The sequence below is a fragment of the Euprymna scolopes genome, chromosome 19, assembly GCF_053919585.1.
Source record: "Euprymna scolopes isolate OS-2025 chromosome 19, ASM5391958v1, whole genome shotgun sequence".
Taxonomy (NCBI): Eukaryota; Metazoa; Mollusca; class Cephalopoda; order Sepiida; family Sepiolidae; genus Euprymna; species Euprymna scolopes.
Genome location: NC_136500.1, coordinates 132,098,436 through 132,120,325, shown reverse-complemented (window position 1 = coordinate 132,120,325; position 21,890 = coordinate 132,098,436). Strand labels below are relative to the sequence as shown.

The 21,890-nt window shown below is 29.0% G+C and overlaps 2 protein-coding genes across 3 annotated transcripts in view; one reads left to right on the top strand and one right to left on the bottom strand.

Moving 5' to 3' along the window:
* Window positions 1-14,394, bottom strand: part of LOC145239986 (uncharacterized) — a 27,451-nt gene extending 13,057 nt beyond the window's left edge. The window contains exon 1 of the mRNA XM_080103566.1: window positions 14,266-14,394. The gene's annotated coding sequence lies outside the window, so the exon portion shown is untranslated. The remainder of the gene's footprint in view (window positions 1-14,265) is intronic.
* Window positions 14,368-21,890, top strand: part of LOC145239987 (uncharacterized) — a 26,666-nt gene continuing 19,143 nt past the window's right edge. The window contains exon 1 of one of the 2 annotated variants that reach the window (XR_013862456.1): window positions 14,368-14,514. The gene's annotated coding sequence lies outside the window, so the exon portion shown is untranslated. The remainder of the gene's footprint in view (window positions 14,515-21,890) is intronic. The other variant, XM_080103567.1, reaches the window with a different exon arrangement.

Here is a 21,890-nt window from a genome sequence, read left to right as displayed (position 1 = left end):
CTTGGCAGAATTAGTTCACTAGCATGTTTAGGTCTCTCAGTCACACTTAGAAATATATGTGTTACGTTTGCAGGTTGAACCAAATAACGTATAAGGCAATACAAATGAAGACTCAACAAACCAAGGTAAATCAATAAGCAGTGTATTAGGGAAAGTATATTTACAGTATATTTACATAATGGTTGTCAGGTAAGAGAGTCTTGGCTGGAGAACATATCTGGTCTCGGCTCGGCATTCGGTGGCTTCTGCTTAACACACACTCAGACTAACAGAGTCTTGTTATTTATGTGTAATATTATCAACCTATGTGAATGAGTGGGTGCCACCACAACAATATGTTTAATTATTTATATTATGTAGTGCTATAAAAAATGAGAAGTTTAAATTCAATTAAGAAAAGCGTTCCTATTTCTTAGTTGTAAAATTTGGCAAGTATCTTGTGTAGGTTTGTTTTAGGGCAAGTTAAAAAAAAGCTAATTTATTTTTCTTGCAATTTCTTCTCTTAAATTTAGAGTAAAACTACAATGCCTGCTTCTTTGTGCTTCAATTTCGGTTTTTACACTCTCTGAATCTACTGTTGCGTCAGCAAGAATGCTGTTTGCTGTCCCCTCTGCTTTTTTTCCATGTGCCATCTTTTAACTCCAGATTCAAAAATGACATTTTCCTCTTCTGCTTCCTTTTCCTTCTGAAAATTTCCGGCCTTTTTTGGTTTGAAATTTATAATGGAATCCCAAAATAGTAGAACAGTGTAATATTTTGGAGGGTCTCATTGTGGGGGGACATAGCATGGAAGGACAAGGGATGGGCAAACTTTCATAGCAAAAGTTTTACAAAATATTTTTTCATTCATTTATTTCATTTTTTTCTTATAATTAAGGCTACCTAAAAATTGCAATTAATGCTCATTGAATTTTCTTATGAGGAGAAATTTATATATTTTGATTGATTTATGAAATTTTTTAAATGATTACATTGTCAGGTTACTCAACCTGATAAATAAATGCAATTTTTATGTTGCCCTAATCATAACTTTTTATTTTTCATCGATTTTGTTAAGCCTTGGTACCTTTTGCGACATTCTGGTTGTAATTAAATACTTATATAATATATAGTAATGATTTAAAAAGTAAAAAAAAAAATGACTTGTGCACCATCACCAAGAATTGAAACCAAAACGTTTAGTTTGCAATTTACTTGTTCCTTTAATGTTAATGACTGCGCTATGAAGTTATGTTTACTGCAAAGCAAAAATGAAAACATGAACCAATAGCTATTATGTCACACATGCATATACTTAATGTCATTGTCCAACCTTCGCCTGGCAAATTTCATTTCTTTAATTTTCACACTTTTGTACTGATTTTTTCTAGCTAAGACTCAAATATAAAGTTTTGTATGGGTTCAAATACCCTATATATTAAGTTTCATGTCTGTAGGCCAAAAACTGATGGAGCGATTTGGTAGGTAAAATTTTTCAAACAAAAATATATACACATACATAAATATATATAGAAAGAGGTTTGTGTTTACTATAAGCTTTTTATGCAAATATTACTCAAGTATAAATCATGTAGAATATCTGCATGAATATGATTACAAGTAATAGTTAACTAATGATGATCACCCCATAAGAAAACAAAAAAAAAACCCAACCTAATAAGGAATTAATTAAAATTAATATTTAAACGAATATTCAAATACCAAGTATGCATTAATCAAAATATCATATTTAAGCGTATTTTATGATGATGCAATGTCAGGTGCCTGCGAGTATATAAACAAAAACTTGGAGTTTGCATTCATTAACAATAGTGATGTCATCAGCATCCGAGAGGTTGGAGAAGATTTGTCCACCTATAGAAAAACCGCTTTGTCAAGTCTCTTCTGTCTTAAGCATAACAGCAGCTAGTGCAACACAGCACAGAATTGCTGAAAGCATATCTCCTTGCTTGACGCCTTTTTTGATGTTCACAGAGCAGCTTAACCCAAGGTCAGTTTCTATCATAAAGTGACTTTAGAAGGTTAATGTAGTTTTTGTTAGGAAGCGTTTTGTTTAGCATTTGATACTATTGGAACCTTTTGTCAAATCGATAAAAAATTTAATATATAAACAGCTGTCTGCATGTCTGTCTCCATATTTGCAAACTCTATCACCTCCGAAACTAAAAGTCGCAGGCAGCAATAGGAGTCTCAAATGATTGGATTTTCTTGTATGGGGCTTTAGCTGGATAAAATTGTTTTTAAGGAGTCAAAAATGGATAAAAATTGAAAAAAATCGTTAAACATTTTGTACATTCATCTTAGTTTATTTTTAATTTTTAATCGCTTTATCTGCATGTCATGTTGGTACAGTGGTAACGTCACCAGCTTTGAATGCTACAGTGCGGGTTTCGATTCTAGCTGATGGCACCTAAATACTTATTTTTTACTTTTGAACTCTATAATGATATATATGAAATCTAGAGAAATCAGAATATCATATTTAAGCGTATTTTACACCCTGGCAAGCCTCCCCCCGCCCACTAGTGATGTATGATAGTTTATTATACTCGAGTGATTTTTTCAATCAATTGACTGAGGGCAAAAGTCTGTTCAACTATGCCTCTTCCAGGTTATAGGCTGCTTGGGGATTGGGGAGACAGGAATAAAGATCACTTGTAAAAGTTAATATTTTTGTTTACGTTTTTATATATATGTATTCTTATATAAAAAAACACACTTTGTGAGTGTGCCTGTGTACGTGAAAGTTCCTTTCCATATGGATTCCGAAACATTTGGGCCGATTTTTTAAAAAATTTTGCACAAATGTACTTTATGTGTTTGAGTATTCTTAGATAGGTTTTCTATTGTAATGCCTCTGATAAGTATCAAAAGTCGAAACGATTCAATTAAAGCAGGAACAGTTCAATTTTGACTCAAGTTAACACCCTTATACAGCATAAAATCATGTGCATTTGAGAAGTTTTATCAATGCACAATCAGAAGGGCCTGGCATATGAATTCAACAGTAGGTTCTTTGATGAGACAAAGGTGCAATTGAAATGAATGTTTCTGTTAGAAGACAACTTAGCCATGAAACTTTAATTTTGCATTTTAAACTTTAATTCAAGCCATTATATAAAAATAATTTTATAAAATCGACTCTACTTTCTCTACAACGCAATGTAGAGTCCAATATATTGTGGATTAAGTCACTGCAAGGAGGCATATGAATCTTCCTTCCAGTGCACAATAGTGGGTCCCTGACTAGAGCAATCAATTTTACCGATTTTGATGAAAATAAAAGTATTAGAAGTGTGAACATTTGTTGACCCTCATTCAATCAAAGGCAACAACAGATCTCCCGGTTAATATATATATATATATATATATATATATATATATATAAAATACACACACTCACATGTGTATGTGTGTATGTGTGTCTTAAGGCAATGAAAACAGTGCTCATTTATTAACATACATATATATATATGCATATAAAATACACACACTCACATGTTTATGTGTGTGTGTCTTAAGTCAATGAAAACAGAGTGCTCATTTATTAACATACATACATATATATATATATATATGACGACTTAATATTATCACATGAATTAATATGAAAATATAATTTTATGCTTATATTTTCAGTATTTACTTCAACAGTGCTCAATACATAGGTAGAGCTAGGTATTAAGTTATAAAAATATATATGGCAATTAAGCTAGACAGAATATTCTGCATTTTATTTTGGTGAGAATTTGTCAGGCTTATGCAGAGTTGTGGTTACCTTGCATTTTTATATACGTGCATGCTATTGAATTATTAGTTAGCCAATCAGCTTCCTAGTTTTCACCGCGCCCATCCTAATCAGGCAATGAAAAGAACACACAAAGAAAGGGGTGAACCTAAGGTCAACTGTACTTTTGTCCTGAAAGTGCCCACCCATTGGTTATTAGGATGTGCGCTGTGGAAACTAGGAAACTGATTGGCTAATTAAAAATTCAATACCATGCACATATATAAAAAGACGAGGTAACCACAACTCTTTGCATAAGCCTGATGAATTCTTATGGGAATAAAATGCGGAATACTCTGTGTAGCTTAATTGCCATATATATTTTTATAATTTACTATATATATATATATATATATAACAGTCTTAGTGTTTTAGCTGTGCACATGTGTCAGACATTTATTGTACAACATACCTTTTAAACTACTGTTGGTCACCTATCTTTTGGCCCTACCTCGGAGACCGGCCATTCAAAGATATTTCTAATGACCCAAGATGATGATTGGTTTCATATAAAGATTTTATTTCACTTCCCAAATGTCGTTACACAGAAGAATGGAAATAGAATATCCGGTTTCTGGGTTTCTCCTAGTCTCCATTTTGAGACATCTCACCTCCCTCTTGGGGAAGGTGGGAGTGGGGTTAACTCATCTGCTCTGTTCAGCTCTTTGTGCTTGATTTGCCAATTAGATAATAATTTACATAAACATATAGATAGATCCATAGATAATTAACACTTAATGCCGCTATTATCTCACTAAAACCATTCATTTTTAAGTAACAAATAAAGTACAGTGTGGAAGGATAAAATGCTCGCTCTAGAAAAAACATGATTCCATTTCCATTTAATGAAAATCCATTTTTTTGGTTTGTTTTTTTTTTGTTGCAGACCATCTACTAGTTAGCCAGTTTTGTACAAATCCCAAGAACGATAGAAGCCTTCTATCATGTTTAAAAGTGACACAATGTTCAATGAGCGAGATCAGAGATGGGATGCTGTAAAACTCATATTCTCTACTGATCCAAATTATGACAATAGGACCATTGCCAGCACCCTCAAAATGCATTGTTGGATTGTCACAAATAACAGGAATGGGCTCAGGGTGATGAAAACAAAATTTCTTGCCACAGTTATGGTCTTTTGTGTTATTTCAAGTGAGCGCCACATCATGTCACCTCACATCTTTGAAGTTGGCTTGAAAGTTAAAACCAAAACCAAAGTGTACCTGGATGTGCGGAAGAGTGTGGTGATCCCCTGGTGCAATCAAGTGGCCATTGGCAGAGCCTGTGTGTGGCAGCAGAACTCAGCACTAACTCACAAGTTCAAAGAGACCCAGGCTTATGATTTTGTACTCTTCTTTAACTGAGCCCCTCCTCCCCCAACCTGAACCCGTTGGGCTACTTTATTTGGTCATGTCAAGAACATTATCAACATGACCTCCCACAACACCAAAGCCAGCCTGATCATTGCCATCTGCTGAGCTCATGCCAGTGCCTGAGGAAAAGGCATGCTCCCAATTCTAGACCTGTATCGAGATGATTGCGGTGTTATGTTGTCATACCAAATCAACATGTTATATAGTGAAGTGGTGTTTGAGTGTGTATACGTGCCACTAAATGTCTATGGGGTTCTTCACTATTTGAACCATTTGTTGTTTATCTACATATATCTGTAAAAGTCTATTTACGGCCCGTGATATGTCTAAGTGTTCTTCTGTGTCAGACATGTATTTTGCAATACCTTTTCAACTCCATTATTTTTCCTCCATCTTATGGTCTACCTAAAAAATTTCATCTGTTCTTGGAGGAGCTGGGACCTGTTGGATGAATACATTTCAAAGGATCCAAGACGATGATTGATTTTATATCATTTTTTTTTCACTTCCCAGGTGTTGGTATGCAGATGAATGGAAAGCAAGTGCCTCTGAGTTTCTCAGTCTTCATTTTGAGACATATCACATCCTTCCCAGAGGGGGGGGTATGATTCATTATCCCATCCACTCTGCTTGATGTCTGCATTCCAACTCAAATGATATGTCCAGCAAACTGGAACAACCAACACATTACCAGTCGGCTGTTCAGAGCTTCTGGTGCTAACTTAATCAGTTCATAGAGTTTGACTTGTTTTGATAACCTTATCAAAACATAACTCCACATCTCTTGTTTACTTCTCCAGTTAGATAAGTAGATAGATATACAGCTAAACAGATAAATAGATAGATACACCAATAATTAGCTAAACTGATAGACAAGAGATAATTTCTCTTCTACTCGCCAATTATATAACAGAGGCTGAAGGCGGCTACATTGAATAGCTGTCAACTTTAGTACATAATTATATCAACTGATTTTTTTTTAAATAGTTTTAAAATAAAGCTGTAGTGTTGTTTTCTTTAAGGCGACACTTATCGTTTAATCCTGTAACATGTCTTATTTGCTGTTTAGTGGTGTCTGGTGCCAATATTATTTTGAGACGTCATTTTCCCATGCACAACTGGGTGATTCGATATCAAATATGTTTGTTAACTGGGGGTTTTTTGTAATCAATTATCAGATGTTGATTTTTTTACATGTAAATAAAAAATATAATTGTTATAAAAAATATTTATGAACCGTTTCTTTTTTTTAAATATTTATAAACTGTTTTTTTTTGCCCAATAATATGTTTATGAACTCTTTTTTTTGTCAAACATAATAGAACTTTAATAAAATGTACATTATGAACTTTTTTTTAAACATCAAAGTGTTGGTAATATTTTTGTTTTACATCAAACATAAAAATAGAGAACTGTTATAAACAAAATATTTATAAAATGTTTTTATCCAATAATATGTTTATGAACTGTATTTGTTTGCATCAAACATAAAAATAAAACTGTTATAAGCAAAGTATTTACGAACTGAATGTTTGCTGTGAAAAAAAATACCAACATCTGATGTTTGATTTTAAAAAAAAATCAGTGCTTAAACATATTTTTATTATAAAGACTATAATTTTGTAATTAAATATCAAATAAAGACTATATGAATAAAGCTTCTTTTTTATATTTGCTAAAAAAATAAGGGGGGGGACCTGAATGAGCTTTCCGCCTTCGAACCTAAACAAGCTTTGTTCCCTGACATAAAATTCATTCCTTTTCATGTTGTCTTATTTTTTCTGGATTATCGTCAATAACAGACTTAACCTTTATATTAGCAGGAAAATTTTGACAAGCTTCTGGGCTTGAAGTTTACTCCTGATCTGAAATGGAACACATACATCAAATCTGTTGCCAGTAGATCGTCACTGCTGATGCTATTCTCTATCTATATGAGAGCCAGGTACGTCCAAGTACTGTTGCTACATCTGGGCAGGAGCTGTTAGAAAGGACTTATCCTGCTTTGATAGAGTTCAAAATAGACTTCGTAGCCTAATATGGGATGTCCTGTTCTCTTCCCTGCAACCTCTTTCTCACAGAAATGTTGCGAGTCTGTCTCTGATTTATCATTTTTTTAGATGGCAAGTGCTCATTTAACCTCCAATCTATGGTCCACCACTCACCAAACTTTCATGGGGAACACTCATCTAGCTGAAAACACTATCAATAATTTCCCCCACTCTTTATCTGTGTCTAAACCTAAATGTAGACAAAGTTTCTTTCTTAGAACTGTACGCCTGTGGAACTGTCTTCTGTTTGCCTGCTTTCAAGCTGACTACAATATGGTTGTCTTCAAGTCCAATGTAAACAAGTTCTTGATGAGCCGTTCCACTTAAGTTAACAAATTTACCAAATTTCTATTACTAACAATTAATTACTATATTGTCCAATTGATTACTGTACACTCTCTAACCCTTATCCCCAAGTGGCCTCTGGGCCTTGATAAGTGATGGTGCCTATGTAAAAAAACACATTTTAAAGTTTATTCAATTATAATTATTATTAAAGTTATAATTGAAATTGATCTCCACATTAAAAGATGTGGAGATCAATTTCAATTATAACGGTCTATTAACTCTGTGGCCGTTCTTTATTTATAAAATTTTTCTTTAATAAATTATTTCAGTTTGAATTATTACAATTTCTTTTCATTCTTCCTTATAAATTTGTACACCACAGTGGACACGTGACACCTTGGGGGGGAGTTGTGACGATTGACCGAAAAAATGGGGTATCAATTTAATAGAACGTTATAATGGAAAAGTGATCCCCCATGCTGAAAGTAATTAAATAAACTTGTTAAAAAACTTTTTTCCTGCTAATATGAAAGCTAAGTCTGTTATTAACGATAATCTGCAGAAAAATATAAGAAAACGTGAAAAGGAATTAATTTAACGGAAGGGGGAAAACCTTGTTCAAACCCGCCCCTCCCCCCCAAAAAAAATAAAAAATAAAAAAACTACATTATATACAGTTGGGTTGAATCCAAGTTTAGCATTAGAAATTCCAGAGAATTATTTGAGGATGGGCACTACTGCCCAACAAATTATTTTTCGCTAAATAGTATATTTTGTTTAAAAAATTAACCATTGTTAGCATAGAATAAAATATCGAAATCAGTTATTTTGTTTACCTTATTGCCATCATGTAAATTGAAATATCAAAATGGCAGCCTCTCCTTCTTCATAAAGTGATTCTTTAATCTGATTGGTCCATTTTTTTTCTCGAGAGTGACCTACCCTTAGAGGTGGAGGGGGGAGGATTTTCCCTTTCTTTTAATTTATTTAACATTTTTGAACAGAAAAATATAAAATAAAACAAACAATAAAATTATTAAACAAGATTTGAACAAAATAAAATAAAACAAACAAAAAAAATTATTATACATTTATTTTACATTTGTACGGAATTAAATAAATTTATTTTACATTTGTACAGAATAAAATAAATTTATTTTACATTTGTACAGAATAAAATAAATTTATTTTACATTTGTACAGAATAAAATAAATTTATTTTACATTTGTACAGAATAAAATAAATTTGTTTTACATTTGCACAGAATAAAATAAATTTGTTTTACATTTGCACAGAATAAAATAAATTTATTTTACATTTGTACAGAATAAAATAAATTTGTTTTACATTTGTACAGAATAAAATAAATTTGTTTTACATTTGTACAGAATAAAGTAAATTTATTTTACATTTGTACAGAATTAAATAAATTTATTTTACATTTGTACAGAATTAAATAAATTTATTTTACATTTGTACAGAATAAAATAAATTTGTTTTACATTTGTACAGAATAAAATAAATTTGTTTTACATTTGTACAGAATAAAATAAATTTATTTTACATTTGTATGGAATTAAATAAATTTATTTTACATTTGTACAGAATAAAATAAATTTATTTTACATTTGTACAGAATTAAATAAATTTATTTTACATTTGAACGGAATAAAATAAATTTATTTTACATTTGTACAGAATAAAATAAATTTATTTTACATTTGTACAGAATAAAATAAATTTATTTTACATTCGTACAGAATAAAATAAATTTATTTTACATTTGTACAGAATAAAATAAATTTATTTTACATTTGTACAGAATTAAATAAATTTATTTTACATTTGTACAGAATAAAATAAATTTATTTTACATTTGTACGGAATAAAATAAATTTATTTTACATTTGTACAGAATAAAATAAATTTATTTTACATTTGTACAGAATTAAATAAATTTATTTTACATTTGTACAGAATAAAATAAATTTGTTTTACATTTGTACAGAATAAAATAAATTTGTTTTACATTTGTACAGAATAAAATAAATTTATTTTACATTTGTATGGAATAAAATAAATTTATTTTACATTTGTACAGAATAAAATAAATTTATTTTACATTTGTACAGAATTAAATAAATTTATTTTACATTTGAACGGAATAAAATAAATTTATTTTACATTTGTACAGAATAAAATAAATTTATTTTACATTTGTACAGAATAAAATAAATTTATTTTACATTCGTACAGAATAAAATAAATTTATTTTACATTTGTACAGAATAAAATAAATTTATTTTACATTTGTACAGAATTAAATAAATTTATTTTACATTTGTACAGAATAAAATAAATTTATTTTACATTTGTACGGAATAAAATAAATTTATTTTACATTTGTACAGAATAAAATAAATTTATTTTACATTTGTACAGAATTAAATAAATTTGTTTTACATTTGTACAGAATAAAATAAATTTATTTTACATTTGTACAGAATTAAATAAATTTATTTTACATTTGTACAGAATAAAATAAATTTATTTTACATTTGTACAGAATAAAATAAATTTATTTTACATTTGTACGGAATAAAATAAATTTTTTTTACATTTGTACAGAATAAAATAAATTTTTTTTACATTTGTACAGAATAAAATAAATTTATTTTACATTTGTACAGAATTAAATAAATTTATTTTACATTTGTACAGAATTAAATAAATTTATTTTACATTTGTACAGAATAAAATAAATTTGTTTTACATTTGTACAGAATAAAATAAATTTATTTTACATTTGTACAGAATAAAATAAATTTGTTTTACATTTGTACAGAATAAAGTAAATTTATTTTACATTTGTACAGAATTAAATAAATTTATTTTACATTTGTACAGAATTAAATAAATTTATTTTACATTTGTACAGAATAAAATAAATTTATTTTACATTTGTACAGAATAAAATAAATTTATTTTACATTTGTACAGAATAAAATAAATTTATTTTACATTTATACAGAATAAAATAAATTTATTTTACATTTATACAGAATAAAATAAATTTATTTTACATTTGTACAGAATTAAATAAATTTATTTTACATTTGTACAGAATTAAATCAATTTATTTTACATTTGTACAGAATTAAATCAATTTATTTTACATTTGTACAGAATTAAATAAATTTATTTTACATTTGTACAGAATTAAATCAATTTATTTTACATTTGTATGGAATAAAATAAATTTATTTTACATTTGTACAGAATTAAATAAATTTATTTTACATTTGTACAGAATTAAATAAATTTATTTTACATTTGTACAGAATTAAATCAATTTATTTTACATTTGTATGGAATAAAATAAATTTATTTTACATTTGTACAGAATAAAATAAATTTATTTTACATTTATACAGAATAAAATAAATTTATTTTACATTTATACAGAATAAAATAAATTTATTTTACATTTGTACAGAATAAAATAAATTTATTTTACATTTGTACAGAATTAAATAAATTTATTTTACATTTGTACAGAATTAAATCAATTTATTTTACATTTGTACAGAATTAAATAAATTTATTTTACATTTGTACAGAATTAAATCAATTTATTTTACATTTGTATGGAATAAAATAAATTTATTTTACATTTGTACAGAATTAAATAAATTTATTTTACATTTGTACAGAATTAAATAAATTTATTTTACATTTGTACAGAATAAAATAAATTTGTTTTACATTTGTACAGAATAAAATAAATTTATTTTACATTTATACAGAATTAAATAAATTTATTTTACATTTGTACAGAATTAAATAAATTTATTTTACATTTGTACAGAATTAAATCAATTTATTTTACATTTGTACAGAATTAAATCAATTTATTTTACATTTGTATGGAATAAAATAATTTTTTTTTACATTTGTACAGAATTAAATAAATTTATTTTACATTTGTACAGAATAAAATAAATTTGTTTTACATTTGTACAGAATAAAATAAATTTATTTTACATTTATACAGAATAAAATAAATTTATTTTACATTTGTACAGAATTAAATAAATTTATTTTACATTTGTACAGAATTAAATCAATTTATTTTACATTTGTACAGAATTAAATCAATTTATTTTACATTTGTACAGAATTAAATCAATTTATTTTACATTTGTACAGAATTAAATAAATTTATTTTACATTTGTATGGAATAAAATAAATTTTTTTTACATTTGTACAGAATTAAATAAATTTATTTTACATTTGTACAGAATTAAATCAATTTATTTTACAGTTGCATGGAATTAAATAAATTTATTTTACATTTGTACAGAATTAAATAAATTTATTTTACATTTGAACGGAATAAAATAAATTTGCTTTACATTTGAACAAAATAAAAGAAATTTATTTTACATTTGTACGGAATAAAATAAATTTACATTTGTACAGAATTAAATAAATTTATTTTACATTTGAACGGAATTAAATAAATTTATTTTACATTTATATGGAATAAAATAAATTTATTTTACAGTTGTATGGAATTAAATAAATTTATTTTACATTTGTACGGAATATTTTACATTTGAATGGAATAAAATTAATTTATTTTACATTTGTACGGAATCAAATTTATTTTATTCTGGAGAAATGTAAAATAAATGTTTAATGTTTTCGTTTATTTTATTTAGTTCAAATCTTGTTTGAGGATTTTTTTGTTTGTTTTATTTTATTTTATTCTGTTCAAAAATGTAAAATACATTTTTTAAAAAGGGAAAATCCCCCCCACCTCCAAGGGCAGGTCACTCCCGAAGAAAAAAAATGGACCAATCAAATTAAAGAATCACTTTATGAAGAAGGAGAGGCCGACATTTTTATATTTCAATTTACATGATGGCAATATAAGGTAAACAAAATCACCGGCTTCGATATTTTATTCTACGCTTACAATGGTTAATTTTTTAAACAAAAAATACTATTTAGCGCAAAATAATTCATTTGGCAATAGTGCCCATCCTCAAATAATTCTCTGGAATTTGTAACGCTAAACTTGAATTCTACCACAGTGTTGATCATCTGTAGCTTAAAATGTATCTGGCGTCACTTCCGACGATTGGCTTTGTAAATAAAGTGCCAATCTTAACGAAAACCTTAATCAAAATCATATAATCATAAACGATTTTAATTAACAAACCGCATAGTGCACTTTCAATCATTTCCGTGACTAAAATAGGAATTAACATGCGTTTGCTATTGTTAGAAATCAAGAATGCTTCTGGTTTGATTTTGATTTGCTTACCACAATATTATAAGTTGTCTTCAAAGAATATTTTGGGAATTTTTTACAACGTGCCCCAGCAGCGTTTTATAAACACCCCAATCCCGCCATGTTAAGAACGGCTTTCAGAATCACCACCCCTCCCCCAACTTTGAAAGCTGCTCTAAACATGGGGAGGTTGGGGGGTTTGAGGGGAGGTCGTAAAAAAATACCATATTTTGAAATCATTTTTTATTTATTTATTATTAAAGTCGGTTAAGAAATGTGATTGAAACGAAATCGAATCATTTGGCATGAGTCCTCAAAAGTTGAAACATAAAAAAAAAACAATGGATTGTTTGATTATTTATCATGACATTTTAACAACTTCGAAAATAACTTTTTGGTACTAATGCAGAGAGTGATCGGCGCTATTTTTTTTTAAATCGTATTGCCAAGTTTAATTAAAGTTTTATGATATGTTTTTTTGGGTTGTACACATAGATTCGAAAAAGTTGTCAAAAAACAAATATATAACAAATAAATGTTATCAAAGGAAAGATAAGTTACTTTTCTACCAAACTAGATAGATTTTTCGTGTTTTTATTCAATGTAACATATTTATTCAGCTCAAAAAGCATACAGTGTTTACCGATGTATTGGAAAATTCAAGATGGCGTCTGATTCTCTCTTTAACACGGTAAGTTTGGGAAAATGAGTTATAAATAAAAAACTATACAAAATACTGTTAAAAACCCGCCGAATATATGTCAACCTATGTCACGGTAACATATATTGAGCGAGTTTTTAACATTATTTTATCTGGGTTTCTATTTATAACACCTTTTCCCAAACTTACCGTGTTAAAGAGAGAATCAGACGCCATCTTGAATGTTCCAATACATCGGTAAATACTGTATGTTTTTCGAGCTGAATAAACACGTTACATTGAATAAAAACACGAAAAATATATCCAGTTTGGTAGAAAAGTAACTTATCTTGCTTTTGATAACATTTATTTGTTATATATTTGTTTTTTTGACAACTTTTTCGAATCTATGTGTACAGTAATACAAACCCGTTTTTTTTTTTATTCAATTGTAAGTTTAAAGTATAGAATAGGTACAAAACACCCTTCCCTCCCCATGTTAAGATTTTTTTTTTTTTTTTTTTTAATAATAACGTTATTATTTCAGCACGGATCAATAAGTGCATGAGTACCAACTTTTTAATATACGTTTTAATATAAAAGAATGCTAGTGTTAAAAGAATATTCGGAAACGAAAATAATGTTATCAGCCGAAAGCCTGACAGGATATAAAAAAAAAAATAACTAGAAAAAAGTAAGAGAAGTTCGCATCATAACAGTTAAAGGTATCATAACTTATGAAATAATAGTTGTTCCCATAGATAAACGTGAATATGCAATAAGAACGAATAATGAAAAGTATTAATAAAATTGTACAGCATTTACCTTTGAAACTGGCAGAGTATCATCGTCAACAATAAGGCCATTATTGAAACACGGCTTTTTCACGTGACGTCATAGCTTTATGCGTTCTTTGTCGATAGCCTCCCTTGATTTTGGCGCTGAAAAAAAAAAAAGCAGTCAACAAAATATTTTCACTTGAGGAAGACGCTGTATTTTTTGCAAATCATATTGTCGTTATCGTATTCTTTTTTTGAAAGCAGGCAAATTATGTGTAACAAGATTTGACGAAGAGTAAGTATTGATTTCTCTCTTTCTTGTTGATCCATTTTATAAAGTAAAACGGCGAAAACCTACGGAGATCGACTTCATCTAGAAGAAGAATTTGATGTTTTAAATTTAAAAATAAAATGGATCTGCTGGTGTTTATGTTGAATTTATTTCAGTTCATATTTATTATTTAATATTTTCCAGACTTATTCTGTTTGTTTTATTAAATTTAACAAACATTTAAAACGATGGCCAGTATGACTTCTATAAAATTACAGGTACAGAATTAGAACCAGACGTAACTAACTGGCCGGTCGACTCTGCTCGGAACATGCCGGCTTTGCCGAGCGTCGCCGATTACCAAAGCGTAATAACTCTAGAAAAAATATTGAAGAAAACTAATCTCTTGCATAATTTGACCCGGATTCTCGGGAATTTCCGTCAAGCATGGATCGGGCGAAACCACAGCTATTTATATGACAGTGGCGAGGCCGGTAACCTTTGGTTTAAGCTGAGCGTTATAACAAACGCAGACTAATTTGAAAATAAACAAACCGGGGGGGGGGGGGAATTATAAATGCAAATAATCAAAAATAACATAAACCTACCTTTAAAGGACTGAAAATATTTTTATTCATTTATTTTTGTAAAATATTTATCAACAAAAAAGTTGTTTTCTTTTTTTTTTCAAGAAAAGATAAAAGTTTTACCTTTTTTAATCGTAAATTGTTAGGTGTAAGTACAAGTTTTTTTTTGTTTGTTTTCAAGACTTTGTTCAGTCAATTTTTTTGCGGGGGGGGGAGGTCCACAGAAATTATATATATATATATATATATATATATATATATATATATATATATATATATTTAAAGAAAATACGTAAAAATGTTTACGAAAAGCGTAAATTGTTAGATGAAAGTACAGGAAAAACACTTTTTTTTTTGTTTGTTTTTTTCAAGAAAACTTAATATTTTTATTTATTTTTTTTTGTTTCTTTTTTCAAGAAAACTTAATATTTTTATTTATTTTTTTTTTACGGCTGTTCATTGCCGGTGGAAGATCTTTCTCGAGATAAGGATATTTCCTTAGGAATCTTTTACTTCGGTCAACTGTTGAACGGCCATCCACAGCAAAGAGGGAGGAGATGGGGTAGAGGAAATGTGTAAGTGTACTCTGATATATTCCCTTCGCATATTTTTAAGGGTAGCCATTTCAAATGCCCATAAATAAATGATTTTTACTATTGTTTGAATCTCCAACTTGGATCGCGCAAAAAAATGAACCTGTGCACAAGGATATCCATTGTCTGCACTGTCCATTTTTGCATCTCTATGAGAAACCATCTTTCACAATTTTTTTTTTTAATTAGCATTTGTGTTTACAATTGTTACGATTCAAAGGTCGTCTGCTTCCATTTCAATAGTGCTTTTTCATTGACTAATCAAACGCCCAGCCAATGAATTACAAAAAAATAATAATCAGAACCCCCCCCCCCCTTATTATCATATATTAAATATACTAAAAACATTATAAAAATAAAAAGTCGATTTAGCGTTTCAACATTTGAACAATGCTCGGCTGAAACCGATGATTGCTGGTCTCGCTTGATTCATGATTCCCGAGAATCCAGATCAAATTATGCAAGAGTATCAAGAAAACATGTAAAAATAATAAAATCAAAAAAAAATATGAATAATAAAAAATATAACGAAAATAAAAAAAACAGCGACTTTTATTTTATTCTTCTAACAAATTTTTAAGTAAAAAAAATAAACAAATAAATTTTCTTTTTCTTTTTTCAACCTTTTTTTGTTAAGCAAAATTGAACAAAATTAATGCGAAAACCAAATTTTTTGTGTACTTTTCGGTACTCCTGCAGAGAGTGATCTGTGCTGAAATAATAACGCTATTATTTAAAAAGTCCATTCTTAACATGAGGAGGGGAGGTTGTTTTGTACCTATTCTGTACTTTAAACTTACAATTGAATAAAAAAAACATCAGAAAACTTTAATTAAACTTGGAAATACGATTTAAAAAAATAGCGCGGATCACTTTCTGCATTAGCACCTATTTTTCATATGGTCTAGCAAAGGTTTAAAAAAAAGCACTTTTTTATGTGCTTTTCATGTTTTCAGATTTGTTTAATTTTTGTAACTAAAATAAAGTAATTTTTTTTTTTTTATTATTTATTTTAATTTTTTTTTTCCTATAGTGTGGGGCTGGGCAAACATTTTTTTTTTTAAGTAAGACAGCTGGGATATTCCCTTAGGACAAGGTAAACTTTTCTATTGTCATACTAGATGATATTAAAGTGGGGTGAGGAAAGACTGCAGATGTGGTAGAAACTTTGCCAATCCAACCGGGTAGCTTTCCGATATATGGTTTAAGATGGAAACAAAAAGGATCATTACCAAATTACTGTTTTCATATAAACTCGAAAAGATAACTGTCAAGAAGCTCTCAGCTGGTCCCGTTGATTCCCCCACCCCTCAATATTTTTCCTAAAGAGTCTGCTCCTTTGCTACGCATTGATCAGTGTCTTATGCATGATTACAATGAAACCCGAGCACATGACGTCATGTTCTGAGCAAAGCCGAGCGGACGGTGAGTTATGTTTCATTCAACTTCTGCATAAGTACCAAAGTACACAAGGCAATATTAATGTGTTTGGAAAAATGTTATTTTGTTTTATCATTAATATTTTTTATAGTCTGTTTAATAGGGTCTGCCAAACGATGATGAAGAGCAGAGTGCATGATCTCGTGACGTCAGACTTGTGTTAAGTATAAAAAGTATGGAAAAACAGAAGCGACTTAATGATTTTTTAAAACCTTTGTTTACCTTCTTCAAACTGCAATTAATAATTAATCTTTATTATTTTGTTATGTTTTACACAGTTTAACGATTACTAATATTATAAACATTTGTATATTAAATAGGAAATACGGTTTTACTGAACTGTTCATTTGGTTAATCACAGGTTTCCATACTTTTATTTAGTAAAAAGATACAACTAGATATGATAGTGGTCTACAAAATGTTTATTATTTGTGCAATAATATTTTTCAATCGGTTTTAATTTACCTATAAAATAGCTGGTAAAAGTCATGTTTATATTATAACTTAATATTAAAAAAAATTTTAACACAATTAAATAAAAATCTATGTTGTAACAACATTTTTAAATAATTGAATTTTTAATCTTTAAAGAATTAATTAATTTTTAGGAAGTTTCTTTTTCTTGGCAATTCAACCGATAATAGTATATATTGATTAGAAAAACCGCTATTTAAAAAAACAACATAATACTATTAAATCTATATCTATTTTTTCACTACAACTTCAAGGTAAGTTTTTTTGTTGAATATGTCATTTAAACTTTAAAAAAGTAAATATTTTTTACTTATTTAAACTCTTCTGTTTCATAATAAATAGAAATTTCAATCGATTTAAATATATTTTGTTTGAATTTTGAAAAAATAAATATGCGGAGAGGGAACATCCACTAAAAAAAAATATTTACTCATATATTTTACGGAAACTGCATTTTATATATAACTAGCATTGCCCGGGGGTTTAGAGGTGGGGGGGGCAATACCCCTGTTTAAATATTCTGAAAAAAAATCAATGTTAAAACTTCTTAAAAAAAAAAAAACCTGGTGCAATACAAACGGTCTGGCTGTGCTCGGATGTTTGAAAACCAAACAAAAGTTTGGGAGAGGAAGGTAGGCTAGAACTTGAAAGTGAAATAAAAAAAAGCACGATGATTTAACTAAAAAGTGAATTAGGTCAAACATCAATCCTGCAGTTAAGTTTGTTTTGGTTTTGTTTCACCAAGATCTTAGGTTGAAAACCAGCTCCCCATATAAAATGGGGGTGTCCAAATGAAAGCAATTGTCTGATATGATGGTTTCTACCACATTGATTGCTTTCTGGACGTTCTGAGTTTCACTCTATTTATACTAAACAGCCGAACAAACAGGCGACAATGAAATAGCGCAATTTTCTTAAAAGTCGATGTAATTAAATGTAGACGTGACGCATGTTCGTAAATCCTAGATATTATAATTTGGACAGTATATAAAAAGTTTTAAGACATAGTAACCCCCCCCCAAGTCTGGCAAAAAATGCCTTTGTTGGACATATGTAAAATGTGCACACATTTTGCATTTTATACATATAGATTTCATTCTAAAATGGATAAGTATAAAAATTTCACGAAAATTTGACCATTAGTTGATTTTTGCTAGATTTATTAAACACAGGTATGTTTTCACATTTGTAATGCTTGCTACAAGCAGACGTTATTTTAAAGTGTCGATTATGTAAATAAGATTTTTGTCTTGCAATTTCATTATTTTTGTATAAGAAAAAGATTTTTTTTTAATTATTTCTAGTTTATTTTGCCCTTCTTTTAATTAAAAAGATGAATTAAATTCTCAAAAAAAACGGGAAAATTTTAAAATAAAATCATGATTTAATGTGATACATTACTGTTTATGTTGCACCAACCATATTTGATTCATGAAATAGGACCAAAATATAAGCAATCTTGACTAAAGGCTTACGCATGATGGCTGCGAGCAGATGTAAAAAATGGAACACAGTGCAAATTTTGATGAAACGAAATTTGGTAATTTTTTTCAGAATAACAAACAATGCAAAAAAAGAAATGGTGAAACAATAAATAAACAAAAAACAAATGTTACCAAAGGCAAGCTAAGGTACTTTTTTTTATCTAACTAGATAAGTTTATTAATGTTTAAATTAATTTACATTTTTCACACTACTTTTATTCTTAACTAAAAAATACATTAACATTGCTTTGTTTGCTAGTTTGGGAGATTACATTATTTTTTAGTTATTTCATTTCATTGTTTTTGTGTTTTTCTTTTATTGATAATTATACTGAGTTAGGACCGTGAAATTCAGCTTTTATGGTATCTTTTTTTCTTTTTTTTTTACACAGTGATCACCACTTATCAAGGCCCGGAAGCCACTCAGGGATAAGGGTTATTGCAAGTACATTACGTTAGTGTGGAGATTTGATGAAGTGTTTAATTAAGGGAGCGGTTCATTAGGAATTTGTTAACATTGGACTTAAAGACATCCAAGTTGTAGTCCGGAGGGAAGCAGGCAGACAGAACAGAGTTCCACAGGCGTGCAGGTCTAAGAAAGAAGCTTTGTTCATGGAAATTGTTATGTGCTATGTTCTCAAGCAAAAAATAGTATTTTTAAATATGTTATTAATATAGAAAACGTAAAAAATTTAAAAAAACATATTAATAAATGTTTTTATTATTTTTAAACATTTTAAGGACAGATAAATCATTCATAAATGAAAAGTGTAATTGAAAAAAAATGTTGCAAAATTTATTTCACAAAATAATTTAAGCTCATTTCGTAAAAAAATGTTATTTTTCAAGATTACATAAAAAAAATTATGTTACACTAAAAGTTTCACATTCATTCAAGCAAGGAAAATTCCATGAACAAAGCTTCTTTCTTAGAACTGCACGGCTGTGGAACTCTCTGCCGCTTGCCTGTTTACCCCCCCCCCGAATTCAACTTGGATGTCTTCAAGTCCAACACAAACAAATTCCTGATGAACCACCCCCTTAAGTAATGACACCTTATCAAATCCCCAAAACTAACTATTACTACGATACTATCCCACTGATTAGTGTACACACAATAACCCTTATCCCCGAGTGGCTCCTGGGCCTTGATAAGTGGTTACCCCCATGTAAAAAAAAAGGAAAATATTAGAATATTACATATAAAAATTATGCGAAACATGTAATCTAAAAGTAAAAGTAGAAATATTTTTTGTAATTATAATTTTTTCTGTGGAAAAAAAAACAAAAAAAACCCCAAATTTAAGCAGAATGCATATATTTAGTTCAACTTGCTTCGCATATATAGAGAAAAAGAGTAAATTGAATATTAAAGTTGACAGAGGTATATTTCTTGGATACGATAAAAGCAGTCCAGCCAATTTAATATTTTTTCCCGAAAAAAACAAAATAAAAAGAATCCGGTGTGTAAAATTCACAGACACGTTTAATTGTAAAGACGAAAACCCGTCATATGAAGAGGATGAAATTATACTACCTCAAATAATTAGAACAAATGAAAACAATGAAAATGACGGAGGCGAGAGTGTCCATGATGATGATTATGATAATGATGATAAAGTCGAGATATGCAAAAAGAAATAGAAGACGACCCGATTTTTTTGTGGTCGACAATATAAAAGATTATCAAATCGACTATTGCTATTCAGTGGAAAATGCGCCAAAAAGCTTCAATGTAGCAATTAATTCAGAACATTGTGAAGAATGGAAAATTGCCATGAAAAAAGAAATAGATGCCTTAACCAAAAATGATACCTATATGGTAGTGCCTCTCTCAAGAGATAAACATGTTATTTCATCCAGATGGGTCTTTACAAAAAAGAGTACAGCATCAGGCGTAGAACAGTACCAAGCAAGATTTGTTGCTAAGGGGTGCTCTCAGATTTACGGTAAAGAATACTTTTCTATGTTTTTGCCGACCACAAACCTAACGACAATCAGAGTTTTACTGCAAGTCGCATCACAATATGACCTAAACATCCATCTAATGGACGTAAAAAATGCTTATTTGAATGCCCCAATAGACTGAAATTTATATTACCCCTCCAGAGGGATTTATAATGAAAAATAAAAATAGCGTGTGGCGACTTAACAAGTCATTGTATGGTCTAAAGCAGAGTGCTCAGTGTTGGAACACAGTGTTCCATGATTATATTATTAAACAACAATTTAGACAATGCGCTGTAAACCCCTGTTTATATACCCAACACAAAGACGATAAATTACTGATTTTGGTTTTGTGGGTCGAGGATATTTTAATCGCATCAAATTGTGACATAATGTTGACTGATGTTAAGAACAAATTAAGTAAAAGATTCAAAATGATCGATCTTGGCAAAATATCCTGGTTTCTGGGGAGAGAATTTACTCAAAGCAAAGGACTTGTTACGATGACTCAATCGAGATACATTGACAAAATACTATTAAAATTTGGAATGGGAGAGTGCAAGAAACGCTCTACACCGGTCAAAAATGATATTAATAAAAAGTATACACACAGTCTGAAATAATGAATGACACACAATATCGCGAAATTATGGGTAGTCTTATATATTTGATGACTGCAACCAGGCCCGACATATGCTATACAGTAACGAAACTGTCACAGAGATTATCACGACCGACAATGAAGGATTTAAACAGAGCTAAACAAGTCCTACGTTATTTAAAAGGAACTAAGGAGCAGAAGTTAGTATTTTGAAAATCAAGAAATCCCCTAAAATTGGAAGGTTTTTCGGATTCAGACTGGGCAAGCGACGAGG